General features: G+C 39.8%; 1 long non-coding RNA gene across 1 annotated transcript in view; it reads right to left on the reverse strand.

Annotated features, from left to right (window-relative positions):
• Nucleotides 1-23,627, reverse strand: part of LOC139729453 (uncharacterized) — a 165,331-nt gene that overhangs the window by 76,889 nt on the left and 64,815 nt on the right. Inside the window, exon 3 of the long non-coding RNA XR_011710870.1 lies at nt 22,786-22,839. This is a non-coding gene — a long non-coding RNA (uncharacterized lncRNA). The remainder of the gene's footprint in view (nt 1-22,785; nt 22,840-23,627) is intronic.

Consider the following 23,627-nt stretch of genomic DNA (forward strand, 5'->3'; position numbering starts at 1 on the left):
TGTAGCTTGCTTTAAACAAATGTTCAAAAGGAACATGCTATACATAAATCACTACTGAAGTATGATCAGGATGTAAACACTATTCCAGCTCTACAATATAACGCCTTTCTGCTTTCAAATTGATGACATGATATATTTGATCTGAAGATTTATGAAGACATTGCAACACATTACCAAAAGCCATGGAAATATATGCTAGATTTTCTTAATTACATGATGGAGTTTCAATCAGGGAAAGAATGGTGGACATCAGATATACAACAATTATCCCTAAAACATTTAAGTGGTCATGAACAGACCTAAACTAGTGAGAATATGACATCTCATGTGGTGATAGCTTTATGAAAATATTTCCTTCACTCTCTAAGTTTAGGAGCTTCCATCACCTGTCTGATTGGAAGATGCAATACATATTCACAAGACTAAAGGAAACTTAAAGGGGAAAAAAAGTCTTTCAAATTTCCCTGCTCTGCTACATGCTGACACAGGCTCAGCTGAACAATTAGATCTTTCACCCCAAAAACCAAACGTTACCTCACGACAGAAAGTAGCAGCAATTTAGCAGTCATCTTTAAGAGGGACGTCAATTTCTTTCCCATGATGTGTGAATGAACAGATCAACTATATGCAATCAATTCCCAGGCAGCGTATCCTCATTGGATCATGCACAATAATGCCACAGATAGAAATTTGTTGATGCGCGAAGGCAGGAAACGCTGAATAACTGCTCTGGCGCCTGCTCTCCCTCGAGTCGGAGGGAGCTTGAAATTGGGCTTGATCCTCCAAGCAAGTTGGCTTGTCTTGGTGCTTGTCTGTGCACTGATTTCAGCAGACTGATGATTTCACATGAGGTAAACCATCCCCTCACCTACTATGGACAAGCTGATTATATGTGGTGAATGAAAACACTGGGGGAGGGGGGGGGGGAGCTACTGTAAAAGCTGTTATTTTCACCATACAGATATTTTCGAGAATGAGGAGGTAACAGACATTTTCGCAAAATGTTGTTTTCGCTATTTGACATCGAGGCTATTGTAAGTGCACTAATGCCTGTTTGTTTACATCGCCACTTCAAAGTCTATGTACGTGGTATACAACCAAGTGCACAAAGATAAGAACAGGTGGCAATATTTTTGCATGTTGTTACATTTGCAGCCCATCATGAAAATCATGAAAATAACAGCTTTCACACTAACCTTTGACTAGTATGTTATTTGGATTTTAGGTCAGAACTGCCTATAGGCACATTGGCCATAACAGTTCATCTCTATAATAGTCCCTACTGTTGGGGAGTAAATTCACAAATTCTGCTTACGCAGCTTTTTAATGTAACCTACGAATGACTTTTACAGGACTGCGATGTCCTATGAAAATAGCTTGTCGTTTCCTAGAAAGTTGGGTATGAAATGTTCAGCCTATTTTCAGTTTTTCATAGGATTGTTTTTGCTTTAATTGAAATCAACATGCCTGCAAATATAATGACCCTGTTAATGCCTCAATTGTGACCCCCCCCCCAAAAAAAAGAAGAATATGGCAGCAAAGACACACAACTGAGGCAATATACTAAAACCAAAAACATGATATTAAAGTGTCTTTGATGTGGTACTCCAGTCTCATGATTACTACAAGAATTAGAGCATACCAATATGATATGCATGACACTGTTAACCCCTGTAGTGCTTTCCTCACCACCATCTGGCATGTACGTCTGGAAACTGACAGTGTACTAGTAATATTGTCAATGAGTCGAGATTGCCTGATCCCCCTAATCCCTAATGTGTCACCACATCCTGCCAGTTGGATTAAGGTGTGTTGCTACACCTGAGTGGGCTTCCTAAATCTACAACTACTAGATCAAGTTTAAATCCATGGGATCACTAATATGTGACCCGCTACAACAAAAGGGTCCTAAAGTTGCTGGCGGCTGAGCCGAGAAAATCGAGTTTGAAGTCGCATCATCAAAATTTGTCAAAACAATCGGATCTCTGTTTTTGGCATGATTTTGTAGTCTAATGTTTTGTCTATCATCTGCCGAAATTTCGATGCTAAATGATCAAAGGAAAGGCAAGAAATCAGAGTTTTTCTGGGCCATGATTTTCCGACTTTCAACGTAAGAAAAACGTGTCCAAAGATTTGGATTTAGCGCCACCGCTAAACTCCGCCCCTAGCAACGAGGGAGTGATCTTACTGGTCAGTGCGTGGCATCCTGATTATTGATTGGTCATGCGTAGATCGCTGGCGCTAAGCTTGAATGAACATTGTGGAGGTCGCTAGGAACATGCCTTCTATTGTCAAGAGGTGAAAACTGATAGCGTCGGAAGGAAAACTTTGAAGGCGTTTTTCTCGAAACTCTGATTGCCTCAACCACTTGACATGCGCTAATAAAATCATTGATATCTCCGTAACCGAGTATTTTTATTAGTTGTGCTATATATGAAATTAAAGTAGAAGATTAAGGAAATAATGTCATGCCATTTTCTGAAAATTGCCCTCCCCTGACTTTCGGATCCTTTGTTGAAGCAGGTCACATATGCTGGCAAAAAAGCTTCGCAAGTTTATGAACTGAGTTTCTGGGCACATACATTATTGTAGATGGTTAAACACCATTAATACAAAGTTAATCTTCACATGTGTCCATTCTTGGCAGAAGCTATGCCCAGGCCTACAGTTCCATGACCTGGCCACAAGTTTGTGGTTTCTGTCATATTTCTTCATTATTATTTTTTTTCCTTCTACGCTGGAGGGGAACATCTGCCATGGTAATACTCAAACAGATCATAATCGTAATTGCTCTTTCCAATCTAATTACAGACCTTGACTCAGTACTAGTTTCATATAATTTATGAGAAGGCAGTGCCCACGCTTTAATGGCCACGGGCAAAATGCACAGCAGTAGCCTAGAGATTACTGAGCTTGAAGTTGCCAAACTGAATTTTACTTTGTTTTGCTTTGTTTACTTATAAACATCAGAACTAATTGTGTTGCACCCATTCCTTCTCAGCAAGACAGGCCACATTAAATTTGGATCTAGCAGTTTTACAAATTTCACTTTATTTATCAGCATAGACTTTAACCGGTAATTCATTTTCCTGTTACATACATGCAACATAAATTCAAAATTCAATACTTATTTTCATCTTATACTATCATATCTTAATATGTTGCTAAATACGTCTCTGTCATTTGCAAAATCTTTATTTAATCATTTGCAATTCTTTATCTAACATATAAAGCATACTGTATATTGTTACATGGCAAACTGGTAATTACTTCCTAATGTCACTAAATCATGGAAGTAAAGTAATTACAAATTCTGACTTCAGTTCACTGTAAAGAGAGATGGTGATGTCTTTCACTAAAAATTATAATTGCACCAAAAATCCAAAAGTGAAGAACATGTAAAATATGTCCATCATGCAAAGATGCAAGGGTTATCATGTATAATATCATTTGCATAATGGGTGTGCATTTTATCCATCTTTTAGTTTTAGTACCGTGTTCGCCGGCGATAAGGTCGCACTATTTTTCACAAAAATAAAACAATAAAGTCAGGGTGAGACCTATACGCCAACACAAGCAAATTATTGTATTGTCTTTCCAACTCAAGAGAATCACCTGCCTGACCGACACTTATAATAATGTATGGGACCATCAAATGTGCCGATTGTTGTTGTTATTGTTAGGAAACGCCTGGAATAAACAAATACAAATAACAAAGTTTCTTATAAAAAGATAACGCAGAAAAATAATGAGGTTTTGATCAGAACAAAATCCCTCTGATTTGTTTTTCTGTTTATCAATACCAATGTCGGGATGTTGCTTATCCGCTGTTGCGGCTTTATCGCTGGCAAATACGGTATATTAAAGTTACTCAGATTTGGCCCGTAAATACTGTAAAACGAGGAATGTTCGCGTGCATTTTGATTTCACGATTTTTCGCGAGAGCCAAGATTCACGAAATTAAAATGTACGCAAAAGTTCTTGTCTACACTATATGCACTGAATGCCAGTGGCAATTCGCAAAAAATTTCATGCCGCGAAAAAGGCCATCTGCAGGCTCCAATTCACGAAAATTTCGTGCCATGAATACATCATGTTTTACAGTATCATAAGGATTACATTTGACCAGTAGGCCTACTGAAGTATCCCTGCTGACTTTTCTGGCCTCCTTTGCTATTTTAAACACAGCAATGACTCTAAAACTTTCAGAGTTGCTCAAATCTATGGAGATGATTTTTCCACATGAGCTGTATTTAGAGGCTCTGGCATGGGCCCAGTTTTCAAAGTTTAAGTACTTCACTCCATCTTAAATGGTGAATGCTTGATTTAAATCTAATGTAGAATTGTGATCAATCATGTAAATATCTGATATACGCAACCTAACAGTTTCTCTCACCTGATCTAATCTGTGCATATTTCAGCCTTTCACTTTCCAGCACATTTCTGAGGAATAATTCATTCATTGTAAATGACAAATACAAATCTGTTCTAACTAAAGATTATAACTCGCATGATGCATATCAAAGCTATTGCAGTCTCCTGTCAGTGCGCATTTATGACTTTCATTATGAAACAAAAGTGACAGATGTAAGGAAATGTATGCACTGAGGTGTATAATCCTCCTCCTTTTATTTCCCGTGTCCTCTGGCGACATTGCAAAATAGAAGTAACAAGATCTTTTACATGTACTCACTCTATATCTCACACGGTAGACATAACTCGACCATGAAAGACATCTGGCTCGAATCATATCAGGCGATTTCTGTCTTCACGCTTCTTAAGCCCGCCGATTTGAAATATGCATTCATATGGCTGCTTTCTATTTTGACTGTAATGAGTGGGAGTAGATTTGGTGGAAGGAAGAAGGTGGGGGGAGGACCTAGGGGATCGTCAGGTAACCCATAGCAACTGTGCAGATTACATTTCGACCATGGAGATAGGAGGGAGATTAATGGTAGACTGTAAATCAACTGAAAAGCACTTCATTCCTTCAAGGTTACTACAAATTATTCTTTTACCATACACATCAAATTGATGATGTGTTTAACATAAAATATTTTAGGCAAAATATCTATTTTGTATTTCATAATTTTACTCAAACTGCAAATAATCATGATAAATTTTATAAAAATGATTATAGATATTTTTCAATACTCAAGTACCATTGAAGGGCCCAAGCACACTCACACACAGCATGATGCACTTACAATGATTACCTGCACAATATTTTCCATTTTCGTTTCTTGCTTCCCCTCTCTTCAATATTCTATTCTCGGGCCACCACTATTTCAAGCATTTACTGGGCTGACGATGTGCAGTCGACTATATTTTTTTTCCTTTGTGAACACTTCTCTTATTTGCCATTGATTAGGCTTCCTTGATAATAAATTTACAAATTATGTTTGCATTGTGTTCTGCTGTCAGTAACATTTGAATATAATCATCGCTGATGTTATATGCTGTGTTGTGTTATGTTATGTTATGTTATGTTATGTTATGTTATGTTATGTTATGTTATGTTAATTTATGTTAATTTATGTTATGTTATGTTATCAATGATGTTGTACTGGAATGTTGAAAAACGCAGAAATAAAACTAAACCCAAACTGTTAAGACAAGAAACTGGCAACGGGCAATGGGTGGATGGAGTAAGACCCTCCCCTTCCCCCCTCCTCCCCAACAACCCCCTCCTTCCATCCCAAGTGGTCAATCAATCTTGTTTTTTGGCAAACCACATGTGACCCCACTCTGCGATTACTGCCACGGTGTCTGCACACAAACATGCTGGCGTGGATCAAGGACAACAGTCAGTCAACATCAGGCCGATTTCACGCAACGCTTCTTGCTTCCATCTCTCCTCGCAAACGGTACACACCTTTGGTTCCGTTGATGCAGGGGAGGCGTCAAAGCACAGAATTACTCAATGATCCTCCACAATCTTTCAAATCCCGACACCTGCTTAATGCATAGCCATGCACTTATGTGCACATACATGTGTGTACATGTAATTCAACATGAACGTACACTTACATTGCCCACATACCACATGTAATGGGAATGCCATGCATGGTTAAACGTGTACGTGGTCACATAATGTTCAAGTTCTAAATATAATTCTTAGTGTGGTGATTGCTAACAACTATGACAAATGAGAGTATTGCAATGGAAGTCTGTTGCCTAGTCCGTTTGAATTTAATCTTTATGGTTTATACCACAAATTTCCCCATATCATGTAATGTGGCATCTCAGGGATAACAATGGGTAGTCTTAGTCACATGACCATGGGTACTCCTGGTCACCTGGAAATGAATAGTCTTTTGGTCACCTGACAGTGGGTAGTCTTGGTCACCTGACAATGGTCAGTCCTGGTCACCTGGCAAGGGATAGTCTTTAGTAACCTGACAGATGAGTAGTCATGGTCACCTGACAATGAGCATTCTTAATCACCTGATAATGGGTAGTCACAGTCACCTGATAATGGATAGTCTTGGTCACTTGGCAATGGTCACCTGGCAATGGGTAGTCTTAGTTATCAGACAGTGGATAGTCCTGGTCACCTGGTGGGCAGTCCTGGTCACCTGATAATGAGTAGTCTTGGTCACATGCTATCATCATTGATTAAGAAGATTAAAACCACTCATGATGTCCCAGTAAGGAAAGGATACAAAAAAAAAAAAACATACAGAGAATTCAACATGTTTTCATTTTCAAGCATATGAAAGAGTACTTCATCTACCTCTTTAAGAAGACAGGGGAATGATAATCCTTACCATACATCAGTAACAAGTCATAGGAATGGGTACTTTTCATGAAGACTCACATTTTGTGAAATTCTCTACTTTATATCATTGCATTACTGTGACATTGTTGGTTAAAAAAGTCATGACATTGAACAGATTATCCAATTTCCATTAAACTTCACACTTCTGCCAACAAAAGACTAGAAACAGCTTTGTCAATGTCGCCATGGGATGCTCTATTACAAATGTTGTGAATGCTCACAGCCTGATAACTTTTAATAATCTGTTGACTTTCTTACTTTTGAGTCTTAGAGATTACATTTCCTCTGGGGTATACAACCTCCTCTGTAAGTTCATTAACCTCTATTTAGCCAGACTTGGGGGAGTTTGGCATCATCCCAAACCATTTCAGTGCCAGGGACTTTGGATAGTGTGTACAATGCTATATGGTTTTCTGTGCCACTCAGCACTTAAAGCACACAAGGGTCTAACCCAATTAGCATGTCTGGCAGTCCATGAGTTAAGTTATCTTTTTTCCCCAAACATTGAACACCCCCTCTCCAAGCAAAGACAAAGAGCATTCCAATCTATTAACCTTCCTATCAAAGAGAGTGCGCTCACCTGGGTGAACTTTAAGAGGGCAAAGAAACTGTAAAGTCATGTCCAGGCACTCCTCCTTCTCCCCTCCTCCCACCCTCATCCCCCCCCCCCCCCCATAGGAGCCACACTCTGCCCCCATCTGACGCAGGTGTTTCACTACCGAAGAGTCATCATCTACCACTTGGCATGGGATGGGGTCGCAGGCTTTGGTGTGTGTGCTGTCCTTTCCTACGATTTATGTCTAATGTCGTGAGATTTGACACCATCCATGCTTTGTTATACCAGTAGCAAAATCAATATGCTATACAAGCCATTTATGTGTGTGTGTGTGTGTGTGTGTGTGTGTGTGTGTGTGTGTGTGTGTGTGTGTGTGTGTAAATTTATGGAGCTATTTACTCTTTTGTATGTGTTTGTATATGAGTATAAAACTGATTGCTTATTGATGAATAGTTTGGACACACATAAAAACCAAATTGACATTCACCCATCTTAGAATGAAGAAAAAAAATCTATTGTTCATCTAACATTACATCTGTGACTTTCAATTGACATTATTAATCAGAAATGTATAACTGTCGGAATTCTTACATGAAAACTGTCAAACTAAAGCTTTCATAACACACAATATAGTCGGGTCTCTTAATTTGAATTAGGAAACAAAGTACACACTTTTCTGTGGTATGATGCTTATCCTTTTTTAACAGTTTTTACTACTCATTGTTACTGGTTCATGAAGTAGAGCAGAAAATAATCTTTATTATATACCTCATAAGCGAGATTTGTATCACTGATTGGTCAAAAGTATATCACGTGACAAGGTGTAGCCCCGTCTATCTTGCCCTGGGGTTTTCATGTAAGTGATAGAAAGGCAAAACCCTCGTGATAGAATTCGTAAACCCTCCGCGACTTTTGTACACATAACAAGTACACTAGACTTATGTACACATAACAAGTACACTAGACTTCGCGCGGTGTCCGCAACCCCTCCACCGTCCAAGGACGTTCACTACGCGCATCGTATAAACACATATATGCAAAATCATCGCACTAGCGTACAGCGCAGCAGGCATGTTTCAACGTGGCACGGTGATCGAGCGCTCCTCCGTGATTTGAAGTGAGCTGGATCAAAGATCGTACACTTTGCAATTAGAATTTCTTAGGATCCCGAAGCAGAGACAAATCTCAGCATGTTAGAAATATCGAATTAAAACACGAGCGACGGGAAACTGGATGTATATTGTAATCTTCTGCCAAGATTCTATGCAGGAGCTCGCCGAAGGCCTTGTGACTGTGAGTGAGTAGGGCCTACAATGTACCGTGCGTACTGGGTAGTGTACGAAATGCACGAAAACCATGCAAGCAAGCGCAGGCTGTGGCCTGATTTTAGGGCTAACGTTTAGGCCTAACAGTTAGAATTTACTTCGTATTTGCCTAGTCCTAGATCTTGGTTAAGTCTTAAATGATGAGGTGTATAAAACAAATATTAACTGCTCTGTATTCGGATGGTGGTGGAAATTATCATTCCCGAGGTGCTTTTCATACCGACCCTTCTATCACCCCGAGGCGTTAGCCGAGGGGTGATAGAAGGGTCGGTATGAAAAGCACCTCGGGAATGATAATTTCCACCATCATCCTCATGAGCAGTCAATATTTGTATAATATGAACCCTACCCTCATCTTATATTTATGTGTGTTTTAGTTGCAGGATGTTTAAAAGCTAAATTCTCAACTGATATTAAACTTGACAAGACATTTAATAGATAATTAAGTTCTAGTTTCAATTTGAAATTGAAAATATCTTTAATCCCGAAATTTCTCTCTGATTTTGTGCAGATGTAATTCAATGGGTTCCATCAAATCTCTCTCCAGTATAGGATATGCAGTTAATTCAGAGGTGCCAATTTAATGATATTGTATTTTTCCGCAGCAAGATTCACCAAGAACTTAACCCATTAGTCACTGAAACGGCCAAAGCCAACAGTCTTATTAATCTTTAAAAATGCCTGAAACCACCCGTCCATTTTTGAAAAAAAGTTTTATGCTTTACCATTTTTTTTCTTGTTTTCATATAGAATATAAAATCATGTCATTTGAAAAAGGTCAAAGGTCAACAAATTATGTCAGAATTACCTATGTGGCACAACATTCTCCTGGTAAAGTCTTAGGCTTTCAAATAATCATAACTTATAACAGTCAAAAATAAACATGCAGATCATTATGTAAAGATTCTTCAGTGGCTAAAGAGTTAATGGGATAACACAAAGAAAAGACAAAGATGTTCTTAGATATTCTTTTCCTCCATATGGCCAGATACTAAAGTGGTATTTGATCTGAAATAGATTGACCTATTCAGTCTGACCCTACTTCATCTTCTTTAGTGGAATTTTGAAGAGAAAACATGAGGATTTGACAACAATAGCTCTATCAAACACTCTCGGAGAAACCATGCTGACAACCTTTGCCTCACACCTGTCATCAACACTTAAGAACACTAATGTGTCAACACCCACATTAAGTTGGGGTGACTGTAATCTTTCCTCTTGTTTTGTGGCCCACAGGCTAATATGGAGGCGGAAGGGATTCGACAGCAAAAGAGTGGAAAATAAAACATGAAAATGATGAAAAAATTATGAACAATTATGAACAGTGTCACATTGAATGTGGGCGGAATGCCAACATATCCTTTTGATGTAGACGATTATACCTTGGTCGGTGAAAACAGGAACATTGCGGCAATATGCGCGGTCAGCCCGGCAAAAGGTCAAGAAGTTTTAAAAGATTGCGAAGATTTTATGATGTTAAACTTATTTTTTGTCCCATCATGCTGGCAGCCAAGGGAGGTGGGAACTCTTCCCATCTCCCTGGGCGGCCAAACTTCTAGATTTTTCGATTGAGAGGTTAAGCTCATTAGTGCGTGTGTGCAAAGAAGAAGAACGAGTGCGCCATCTGATGGCTAGTGATTGTGATGTATTGTAACAATGAACACCTGTACAACACAATAGTCGTGTGCTTCTAGGGTAACGCCCGCAAACAGGTGGTGGACTGGTCACGTGACAAAGATCACAAAGTTTCTGGCGGTTTCTGGCGGTCACGCTGGCAAAAGATTACGAAGTCTGGTGGAGGTGGGGGAAATGTCCCTGGCTGGAGTGGGAAGTTTTGCGAGAAGTTTTGCGGGAAGTTTGCAGTCACATTGGCAAAACTTCGAGATCTCAAAGATCTTGATCTTTAACTTCTCGATCTTTTGCCAGTCTGACCGTGCCTCATGAGTCCACTTCATTTCCTTTTCTTCCCACTGGTTTCTGTGCACATGTTTAAGGTGTGTGTGTGGGGGGGGGGTGATAAAAGGTTGAAGAATTTGCTGTATGAGAGGAGCACCTTGTCTCTCTGATCATGGATAATTTTTATATTCAAATTCTTGATTAAGATATCAATTTACAATATACAGTTTGAAATATCAAAAGAGAAAAACCAGAAAATGGGACAGACATCTGAACAATCTGCTGATCATCTACTCTGTCAAATGGGCTGGAAATGATGATGGGAAAGAGTCAAAAGTTCTGGCACAGTCATTGAAATTTGTGCCCTGATGACCCACTTGGGCTAGTTCTTTAACCTGTTGAAGACTACACGCGAGTACACTCGGGCAGGTGTTTATGGGAAATGCACGCTGTAGCAAAATCAGCCTGTTCTTAATGGGTTAAATAAAAATAGGAGCATGGGCTTTGGATGAACACATTTTATTTTCTTCCTGAAATTTCACAGGAAGAGATTGAGGGAGAGTCCATCTTCTACATAGCCATGAAACTGGAGCCATGATTAAATATGCACTGCCGACAATCAGAGCAAAAAAGTGTGTCATGTGAATGCATTCTTTGTTACCACTGATAACCTGCTTCTTTTGACCTACATGCAGACAGAGAGAGAGAGAGAGAGAGAGAAATGAAAAGAAAGATGGACCAAAGAAATGGTCATACCGGTCCATTTCAACTGACTACGTGAAGACTTTGCCCCTCCATCCCCAGCTCCCCTCCCCCCCCCCCCTCCCCCATACTGGGTTCTAGCAATCAATCAGTTTCGAGATTCTCAAATTTTGTTTGGCAGTTCTCCGGCACAAATTACAAAATATGCTCCATGTAAATGAAATTAGAATTTGCTGTGGCTGTGGTTTTGGAGGTCTTTGTCTTCGGGTTGTTGTTCCTCTTTCTTTCTCTCTCTCTCTCTCTCTCTCTCTCTCTCTCTCTCTCTTTTAGGGCTCCTTTGATTAATCGGTAACTTGAAAGAGTCTGATGTTGGGGGGAAAGAAAACCAACAACAAAAGTGTCTTGTTTACGCATGGCTGAAAAAAAAAGACATCAGAATCCTGAAGACCACCTGCAATTTTGACGAGACACAAAATGTATCTTAATAAACTGAACTCAGATATAAACTTACCAAACTTTTTGGGCCAAAAAGTGCATTTGTCTTGGTCTATGGCAGCAAAAAGCCAAGAAAAATCAACCTTATGAAAGTGTTGGTATTTTCCCTGACTGTCTAAGCCACTGAACTTATATAATAAATGCAGTGAGGAGTTTTACAAATGTCAATATGCATTTAAACTTCAGGTTTGATTTCCTATGTGATCATTTTGTCGAAAGCTTTGTAAAACCTTTTTCTTTTTTAACCCGTTGAGGACAAGTTCCAAGTATACTTGGGCAAGTGTTTATGGGAAATGCATGTTGTAGCAAAATCAGTCCATCCTCAACGGGTTAATGAGTAATTTTACTCACATACTCTTGCCATGTCATATTCAGCTGACCTTCATGCCATTCTATGTGCCAGGAAGATATTTCTGCAGATACACCCTTCTGTTAGACTACGCATGAGGATTCTTGAAATGGAGATAAGCCCTTCTGCCATGACATGGTTGCAAAGACCATACACTTTATGTCCCACTGATTGGAAGGGGGCTGTCAGGCAATGTCACAGTTGTTCAAAGAAAGTAGTATGTTGACGCACCAAATTTTTGTTCTCTTCATTATTAAAAAGTCAAAATTCAGGAAATCATGAGGAAGAGAATCTGTTTTCATAAACTAGAGAAGCACTCTGAGAGCACAGACCTCCGCCAAGCATGCAGCTCATTTCCACCACTGATCTTGTTCTTCCATATAGAGATATCAGTGATTTCCACCCATACGTACTTACAGCATTGTGTGCTGAAAGCCGCTCGATTTCCCAATATAGAAGCCTTTGTTACGTCGTAAACCCTCAGCTACACGGCGCGCCTCGCCCTAGCAGAAACTAGAGAGTGTACTTAAGTGCGCGCATGCAAACCTCAAATACGCGCAGCCTGAACTCTCAAGTTCATTGACCGTACCTGCCAAAAATATAAAAAATCCTTCATAAATTCCAAAGAAATTCTCGGATCACTACCAAAATTTAATCGTTTGTTACTTGTGTCATTCTCAACCTTTCCAGCAAGTTTCATCCCAATCCATTAACTGCTTTTTGAGTTATTTTGCACACGGACAAACTAACTAACTAACTAATGAACAAACCAACGGTAACAAAAACATAACCTCCTCCCTTGGCGGAGGTAATAAACCCCTGTAAGTGCCCAGGCAAGCAGTGGTAACTTCGCAAAGTATTCTCATCAGCAGTCATTTAATCCATCCAAAATGGACCAAATAACATGTTAGCAAGCTCACTCACATGCAGCAACATGCTACAGTCCAACAGAAAGGCCACGGTAACACGAAAGAGATTAGGAGGATTAGGTAATCTTTGTTCATTGGCACAATGTGCCAGGCATCAGAGCCAATCTGTGAGCAAAGCACATAATAAAGAGCTAATGAATGCAACCTTTCATGTATGGTTTCACACAGCCAAGAGATAATACCTTTTGCTTCATCTCCTTCTTAATCCCCATGTCTGCCAACTCCCCCCCCCCCCCCCATTAATATCCCCAGAACATGAAGAAGATGGCACAAACAACTTCCACTTGGGAGGCATTCACACACTGTATGGCTGCTTGCCCGTTCATCCAGAGAGTAGCTGACCCATTACTATGGCAACGTGCCTAAAGCTGAGGAGAAAATTGATCCATCTGAAAAGTTAAGAGCAGGGCTCATGTGAAACGTGAACAACAGATCACCCAACAAGTCTCTAGCCCAATCCACTCCCAAATGTGTTCAGAGGTAGATAAGGAACTCTTCCTCGTCGTGACGTAATCATTCATTGTGTATTGAAGATCAAAGCAGCTATTTCCTTCCTTGTTTCATGAGGAAAGAGTCACTTTAAACATCATACAATGACAATCTAAAACTTTCTTTTTTCACTAAATGGTTGGATAATATTTACAATTCCTTGTCCCCTTTACATCCACAAAGATTTCAATTTCATTTGTTTTGTTTTGTTTCTCTTTTATCAGAAACACTCAACATTATAGCTGTTGAGGAGTTGGTGTCCCAGGGGAATGATGAATGGAATCTGAATAGTGCAAATACTTCGAGAAATTGTCAATGATTGCATACAGGTATACTTGTATAATCTCTATGATAATAATAGTAATAGTAATAGTAAAAAACAACAATAATAATGATGATAATAATACGGTCTTATTTATCCGGGGTAGCCTCTTCAGTGTTCCTGCTGCTCAACCAGAGGGTCCTGCCATTATTATTACCCTAGCGTTGCCAGGTACCCATTTATACACCTGGGTCGAGAGGGACATGATGGGTAAAAACATCTTGTTCAAGGACGTAAAGCACTGGGCAGGAATCGAACTCGGGTCCTCCGATTGGGAGTCGGGAGTCATATCCACTTTGCCACAGCACCCCTTTCTCAGCTTCTTTTGTGTACTGACAAATCAACCTGATTAAGGAAAAGTGTATTTCTGAAAATGCAACACATCCATTCTAAGGAAGAGACTGAGCTCTGTAAGTTCACATCTATGGAAGACAGCAAACAAAAGAAGATGAGAAAGTGTGTGTCATTCCTGATCATTTCAACTACATGCCCACCACTGAAGTAGCATGGAGTCTTTTTCACACAAACAGCCACCAAATTGCATCTAGCTTATAAATATACATTAAATCCAGCAATGTGCAATCAGTTACCTGTTGTTCTTTTCTTTGATTATTTAACAGTAACCAAAGAAACCTTAATGAACTACTCCTTAATGTCACAAAGAGAAACAAAATGCAATTTGTCTGAATATCTAAGTATGTTAAAATCTTCATTTCTATTCATCTCAATGCACATCTTCATATCATTTTATTTGTTAAGTGGGGGATATTTCAATATATCCTACAGAGGACATCTGGGGCCCGTTTCATAAAACTTGTCATCAGTGACAAGTTGTCATAGATGTGACAAGCTACTGAAATACTTGCATCTGATTGGCTGAGAGCAAATTTGTCATAGAAATGTGGCAGTTGTCACGGATGACAAGTTTTATGAAACGGGCCCCTGGTGTCAATATTTCTACATGGTTTCAATCCAACAATTCTTTTTTTCATTTTAATTGTCTGTCTTCTATGAATTCATAACGTTGCCTTCCATGTGGCAGAGATAGTCCCAGTGCATGCAAATAACTGGATGGTTTTTTTTTTTTCGAAAAGTAAGATTGGTGCGTGACAGGTTCTTCCTCAGCCCTTTCAGTTTCAGTTCCAGTTTCAGTGACAGGGGAAAGGATGCTGGATAGCGGTTTCTCGTGCGCGGGAGTGACGCGGAAATTAAAGATTTGATTGGAAACGGAGATACACAGCGGCATTCCTCCCAGTTTTTTCAAAAGCGTGGGTAAAGTAGGAGACCTGTGATGGGACGGGACGGGCCGGTCCTGAGCGTCCTTGATATCTGTGTTAATGTGGCAGTGCCGGTGCAGACTTCCTCCCCGATACCTCTAATCAGGCCCTGTTGTGGGTAATCCAAACCAGTCACTCTCCTCCCTCTCTCTCTCTCCTCTATATTTCTATCCCTCTCTCACTAAACATATATGTAACTCTCCCCTCCCTCTCTCTATCTCTCCATCTCTATCTATCTCTCCTTCCATCTATATCTCACTATCTATCTGTCCATCTCTATCTATCTCCATCTCTCCATTTCTATCTCTCTCTACCTATCTAACAAGGGATCTCTCTCTCTCTGTCTCTTTTTTCTCTCTCTCTGCCTCATCTATACCTCTCTATCTGTCTATCTCTATCTATCTCCATCTCTTACATCTATTTCTATCTCTCTTTCTGCCTATCTCTCTATCTATCAAGCTGTCTCTCTCCCTCTGCCTCATGGTGATTTGAAGTAAAACAGGGATCCTATCCTCATCAGCTTGGAGCGACCTTGGCCACCTGTTTTTGCTTGGTCCTTGCACCGTCTCCCTTACAATACATTCTAGATGCATTTTTGTGAATACACCTTGTGCATTATGCTCCTCCAATTCAAGCAACAGTTACAGACACACAAAACACCTAATCTCACACACATACATGTACACACATACACACACACACACACACACACACACACACACACACAAACACATACACTCAAGCACTCATGTACATTCACCTGCAAAAGGAGACAAAAGCATTCTCACACACACATGCACACATGTGAAAACACAAGACTGCATTATTATAAATCCTTCCAGAGTGTTTAACAATTTACATATTAATTCTAAATCCTATTATAATGCACAGACTTTCTACACTTTGAATTATATGGTGGGACTTTAAATGCATGCATATCATTACATATTTTACAACGAATCAAATTTTGGTTCATAAGATGCCAAGTACAAATGTTGCGTAACCAGTCAAAATGCAATTCATAAAGATTATTCAAATCATCCGTCTATATCTCTAATAGATACATGTACATATTGCGGAGCCCCTCTGTAGCAAGCAGAATTTTTTGTTTGCCATTGTCAAGTATATGCCGAAGTTTGTATGCAAACTTTGAGGTAGCGCTAGGGAAATTTATATCGCAAACCCTGACACTGGAGCTGGAAACTAAGGTATAGAGGCTCTACTCTCAGTCATGCATACCACTCTTTTCTTTTCTCACCGAGGCATTACACTTAATGCTTTCAGAGAAAGAAATCACATGACGTGCTGACGGCTACTTCGATACCTCTAAACTTTAACCCGTTGAGGATGAGTCCTGAATATATTCAGGCAAGTGTCTATGGGAAATGCGTGTTGTAGCAAAATCAGTCCATCCTCAATGGGTTAAACACTACAAAGCTTATTAAGTTGTCAGTGTGTATGGAAAGTGAGTTCTTGTTTCAATAGCAGATACATATACTTGACGAAAATAGTTTGTATCCCACAAAAAAAACAGAAACAAACAGGTTAATAGCATCGTGATAGTGACATGAATCGTGACCAGAGCAGACTACGAGAGAATTCAGACACCATTGGGGTGCCATGGCAACCACTGTGTTCCATTTCCGGTGCACTGAGAAGAAAATAGCAAAGGAGCATGCAGCATCGTTCTTGCACTGAACGCATGCACCAATTTTCTGCTGTTCTGTTACACTGCATTCACTCATGCAACATACATGTAAGTCCTACACACACCCGTGCGAGTACTGTGTTATAAACCCTTTAAAGATTACCGAGGTACTGTAAAAGTGGAAATTTTTGCGGTGTTGAAATTTTCACGCATTTCGCGCAACCAGAAACTAGCACCAAAATAAAAGCATGCGAATATTTTTGCTTGCCATATGTTCCTGTGCGTGATGTCTTGATTTCGCGGAATTAAAAACACGCGAAACTCTTCTTACCCGGCCAAGCGCGAAAAATTAGTCGCGGGAATATATCCACTTTTACAGTACTTTAAGTCCTCCTCCTCTCCATACATCATGTCTGCAAATTGCTTTTTTAAAAAGAAATACTGTATATCTCCGATTTCTCTGCAAATTAATTGAAGTGCCAATCATGCAAATACTGCTGTAGAGATGCACAGAAGCCTGCATACTGTATTTGCAGGAAAAAAATGTACAAAATCACCCCAATTTCCGAAATATCTGCCACAGTCCCACAGAGTATTTTTGGTGAGTGGCAAATCAAACAACCTATACATGTATGACAGAATCCATTACAACCTACCCACAACCTGTCCAACAGACTGGAGAAAGAAAGAATTTGCAGACATCTGTCCAAGTTTTTGTTTGTTTGTTTGTTGTTGTTGTTGTTGTTTTCAATTTAGACTCGTACCATCACCATAGCAACCAAGGCTGGCGTTGTCAAGTCAACATAGGAACCAGCAGGCACAAATTGCACCATTGAGAGAGAGTGATGAGTGCAGGCAACTTTTTATTCTATAGGGGCAATCAAATTTATGGACGGTTCTTGATAACGACTAGAGGCCGTATCCACCAAAGATGAAGAAGGATGCTATTGATTACTCTAGTGCCCTTCTGTCACCCTTGAACTATTTTTGTTTTTTGTTTTTTTCATCAACTTGGACACTGTGGGGAATAAATGAGAAAGTGCATGAAATAACACAGGGTTCTATGCTCTATGGAACGTTCTCTACAGAACCCACTTATCACCATTAAGTGTCTAAATGAAATCCCTCAAAGAAGACAAAGGGGAGGGGGGCATCTTTTGAATTATGTGATGATTCTCCTTCTAAGATTGGCAGCTCAGACTTTCTCTTCAGTCATACAGCTGCTGCCTTTGTAACAAGACTATTTTATATGTTTCTAGGGCTCAACACTAAGTTGTTTTCTTCTGTAGTGGCCCATTTAAGGTCACTAAAATCTTTAAATCTGAAAACCTGCAACCCAAAAAAGAATTGTTGTGGCCCGTAATAAGAGCAAACGTAGCAATCTACTTTGAGTCTTAGTTGTCTGATTGGACAACCAAAAGATTAAATGTTTCAGTGGTGCTACATCAATTTTTAGTGGCCCCATGCCACAACTAATGTTGAGCCCTGATCTTGCTCAAACAGTGAAGTCACTCAGCAACACATCATCAATGCTACTAGGCTCAGAAACTTATATTCAACCTCATGAAAGAACCAAAAATGAATCACAGCATTGCCATGGTAATGTATGATATTATGCAGACAGCAACTACGTCACCTGCCACAAAAAAAGAACAACAACAAACAAAAAAACGACGGGAAAATGAAGTAGCAACTCAGAAGGTTGAACAGCGTTGGCATTATCAAGAAGGTAGGATAAGTATTCCGTTGAGATTCACACTGTGTCCACAGCAGCCATCGAGACAAATCACACAAGAACACAATTCTCTGCCGTCATCATTGCAAAGCTAAATGTATCTGTGTGAGTAGAGGGTCGCTTTGCCAGGTTTATTTCAAACTTCTTTTAACCCACTGAGGACAGATTGGTTTTGCTGTAACATGCATTTCCCATAGACACCTGTGCGAGTATTCTCAGGACTCGTCCTCAACGGGTTAAGGACTTACTCACTCCGAGCGTGCCAGTGGATGCTATCATGTGCTACAGGTGTATGTGTTTAAATTTGTGAATGATACGTCATAACAAAACAAAGTTTGGTCATTCCATTTCCTGCACCACCCTAATCTGCACTGGTTCTCTTCGTCCAGATGGAAATTGAAATTTGGAAATTGGAGCCTCCTGTGGAGAATGCTTGTCAGGGAGTGAAGATGGTGTACAGACTTTGTGCAAACAGAAACTCATCCACTGATTTGAGGGTATTTATGCAGGGCTCGACACTAACGGTGGCCCGGTGTGGCCCGGGGCCACCAAAAATGAAAGTCGGGCCACCAAATTTTCAAAAAGTTCAAATTTGGTGGCCCGCCTCGGGCCCTCAAAATTTTTTGAAAAGTAGGGGCCTATGTCAATAAATTCTGAACTTTTTGTGCCAGAAATGCATAAATGCATGCCGTGAGTGTGTGACTCATTGAAAAAAAAACAGGACTTTTAATGTTTTTTATTGGTTTTTTTGGGGGGGGGGGGGGCCACCAAATTTTTCTCTCGGGCCACCAAAAATTTGAAATTGACGATTTAGGTGGCCCCTGATTTATCTATTACGTTGAGCATTAACAAGAGGAACAGATGATGCACAAGAGTCACATTACCAGAGACATTATGTACTTGTTATTATCCTTTTTCTCTTTCTTCCTTTTCCTTTTTCTTTCCCTTATCATTATTACAATTAGTATTATTATGACATTCACTATTATCCATATCATTATCTTCATCATAAGCAGCAATTAATAGTTATAATAGTAGTACTAGTAGTACTTGCAATAACAGTTTAGTAGAAGCAGTCATAACAGTAGTAACAAGAATAGTAGTAGTAGCAGTAGTAGTAATAGTGGTGGTGGTGGTAGTTGTAGTAGTAGTGGTAGTAGTAGTAGTAGAAGTAGTAATAGCCGCAGCAGTAGTAGTAGTAGTAGCAGTAGTAGTTGTTGTTGCAGTAGTACTAGTAGTAATGATAGTTTCAGTACTAGTAGTAATGATAATAGTTTCAATAGTAGTAGTAGTAGTGGTATCATTATTATTACTACCCAATTATTATGTTGGGACTATTGAAACTTTCATTTAACCCATAATAACCTTCACTACTGACAATGCAATTAGCCTTGTATTTCTTCCCCTTCTATCAATTACACCATTACCATTACTGCTACTTCAATCAAAGCTTCCCATCATTGTCACTATCACACTATTTTCATAGGTACCACTGGGCAACAGGTCATGGAGGACAATGACATTGGTCTCCATGGCAACAGTATTCCATCACATCATCTTTGGAAGTCTGGATATATTGCAAACCACAGCAATCACTTTCATATACTCTTATCGGGAGTGAGTGGGCCTCCATATGAGGGTGTAGCAGAGGGTAGAGGGGTGGAGTGGGGGGAGACAAAGAGATGAGGGTTCTCCTATTGGTCCGAATAGTCACTGCAGCAGTTTTAATCCATGAGCGGCTGTATCAAAGGATGGGGGGTGCATCCATTAAGTTACTATATTGGCACGCATGGTACAGCAGGATGACAGACAGACAGACAGACAGACAAAATAAGTCAATATATCTGTCAACAAGACTGCGCCCTAGACTTTAATTCATCCCTCCACCACAGCAGTGGAGGCAAGGGATGCCCGTGTGTCCTCTGGGGTGTGTGTGTGGGTGGGTGGGTGGGGGGGGGGGGGGGGAGAACAGAGTTGAAAAGTCATGCAAGGTTATGGGGAAAATTCCCAGAAGAATCTTTTTAAAGCTGCAAAGACTGCCTAACACAATCTTCCGTCAAGAATCCATAGAACATGTGGCAGCTCAGAAAGAGGATGCAGAATTCCTGCAAATCGCTTGGAATTGAAAAACACGTGAAAGACATTAACTATCTCTGCTTACATAAGTGAAATTTTATAAATCATTGTTATAGCAGTGGTGAAGCCTTAAGGCATGTAACATTTTCTAAGTGTAGATATGGATCAATATCTCAAGAAATATTTCACATACCGTAAAGCATGAAACAATGCAAGTCCGCACAAGTCTGCAAATCTGCACACACTTGTGTTGATTATTCTTTTATATTACAATGTAAGTCACATTTTGCTAGTCTAGTCAAGATTTGGAAAATAAGATTTGAAGTTATTTTTCCATCATTATCAATCATCACAAAGAAATTCTGTATCTGAAAAGTTCTAATTTTCTGTGTTGCTGACAGTTGATAAATTTGTGTAAAGTTTGCAGTGGTACACACTTTCATCGTTACTAGATAATGCAAGACTTTTAGTCCTGATTCTGCAGAATTGGTGTATGAAAGAATGCATGGCCTCATTGCAAATTGTACACTTTTTTTCTTTTTCTCCTTTTGCTATTAAATCCCATGCCAACTGGACCTGACAGCCAAGAAAGCAATCGGGGGCACAAAACAATTATCTGTGCTTGCTCTTTTCCCTAACCTGATTCAAAACCCTGCACTGGCGGGGAATACAAGCACAATTTCAACAATTGGAAACAAATTGGAAACACCGTCGTGTTTTGTTACGCACGGCGCAGATCCTGCAAGGAAGCGGCGAAAGCGGTGTCCGCCGTCGCGGGGGCAGCTTTCCTCGAGAAGAAGGTGTTATTCCGCGAACCAATTATTACTTGTGGCACACGGAACCCAACACGGCGCTTAAAAGGGAAAGACTAGTGGGCCTAAGAACCAAACTTGATGCAAAGGGCAAGTTGGGTGTGTCCGATTTGCAGCTTTTGTATTGGGAAGTTTTAGGGGATACAGTTGCGATGGCCTGCTGCTAGGACACCATCCTCACCATCCGCACAAATGGTTGCCGAACTGGATATGCCGCGGGCATTGATCGGCACAACCGGGTCAAAAACAGGTGATAATTACATCATGGGTCAGCTACAATTCGAGTCGAGGTGATGCGAACTCGCTCTCTTGATTAGATTTGGGCAAATGCCATGACTTAAGGGAAGCGGTCTCATTACTTGTGACAAAATGCTTCATAATGCCTTACAAACACATCCAATTCACCTCCCAAGTGATTTACAGAAAGGGTAACAGTGAATGGATATGTGTAGATTCATCTTAGGTATGAAACAATGACAAGTGGATCAACCATGAATATCTTCTTTGCACCCCCCCCCCCCCCGCCTTCCCAATTACGAAACCTACATAACTTATTTTTCTTCTTGTCAACGCATCAGGGAGAAATTACAATCAAATTTTTCACACTGATGTAACTGTTCTCCAAATCAAACCACACATTTCTGTTAGTGCTGCACTGACACTGCTGCTCCTGAAACATCCTCACATGGGGGTGAATCTACCGACTCTGAGAGTTCTCAATTTTGCCACAATACTTTGCTGTTAACATTTTTAAGCATGTGATTCACACAAACATTCAAAACTTTTAAGACATTTCCGTGTCTCCATCATCATCTCAGCTGTACGTGGAAAGAGTTACATCAACTAGACTAAATACAATAATTGCATAAATTCTTAGATGCATTGTGCAAATCAGTTCTCCCTGGCATATACTGTATATGCCGAATATTTCGCAAGGTTTTTATTTTTGCGAATTTCGCGAGTTAGGTGCTATTTGCGAAATTAAAGACACGCGAAAATATTGACTCTGATCCCGATGTGGATGTGACGTACGCGTGTACATTATCTCCGCTCAGTACAGGACTCCACAATCGCGAATTTAACCACTTGCGAAATCGTCGGGAATTCCCGATTCGCGAAAATTTAGACTCGCGAAATATATGGCGTATACAGTATGTGATGTTCATTAAATCCTGATGGAAAATATCTTTAAACAAGTTCACATACATAGATAAAAGTGTACAGAGAAAAACATACACAAAGAAGGCATCTACTAGACATGAATATACAGTGTACATATACACACCAAAAAGTCCATACAGGAGCTGTTTTTTAAGCTGCTGTCTTGAAACACACAAACACATACAGACAACCATATACGATGATAAAATTACATATTGGTCCAAAGTCTTACCATATGTTCCAAGAAATCCCCTCAGTGACAGATGATCTCTTCAAGCAGCATTCCCTGAAATACAACAACACACAATAGACATATTAGTACATGACAGACATCTCTAGTAATGGATTTAAGCATTTAGATGGATCATGACTTTGATATTATCAATGATGAGGTTATTGCTGCTTGTGGCGGTCTGCTAGTGCTTGGTATTGGGGGTCACTCTTGTTTGGCGAGATACAACTGTAGGAAAAATATTCCTTAACACTCAACGACGAATCACAATACTTTCACTTCGGATAAAAAAGACAGGCTCTCGTTTGAAATGTACCCATTTCTCCTTGAAAAGGAAATATGCGAATGATATCACTCGGGCCAAATACAATATAAACATTATGCAATTCCAGCAAAGGTGGTAAATTGGCACCCTTGCCCATAAAACACTCTCTGGATAATGGTGGGAAGCAATAGTGAAAGGTGCTTTACATAACTTACATGCACTCACTATTTTGCTTCCTAGTTTTAACTGCTGATAGACTGTTAAGACAAAGAGCTGCTACCAGCCACTCTTCTCCATTTTCAACCCTAGAGGGCTCTCTTCATCTAACTCCACTTTCTGTCTATTTTTTTTTCTCTAGTTTTTTTTTTTTTGTCTACCCTGAAATGGCCCATATCCTATGCTGTATGACGTCAATACAGAGACAACTAAATATAGCATATGTCTAGAATACAGTCTATGCTGTGTTACAACAAAAAACAAAATGTAATAAATGGGAACATTTTCATGGTACCTCTGCCATACCTCTACTGCAGTAGAACATACTTTGTCACATAGTTACAAGGACAATTCACACATC

Source organism: Diadema antillarum, unplaced genomic scaffold (assembly GCF_040938485.1).
Source record: "Diadema antillarum isolate AM-2024a unplaced genomic scaffold, OU_Dant_1.0 seq00000243_RagTag, whole genome shotgun sequence".
Lineage (NCBI taxonomy): Eukaryota > Metazoa > Echinodermata > Echinoidea > Diadematoida > Diadematidae > Diadema > Diadema antillarum.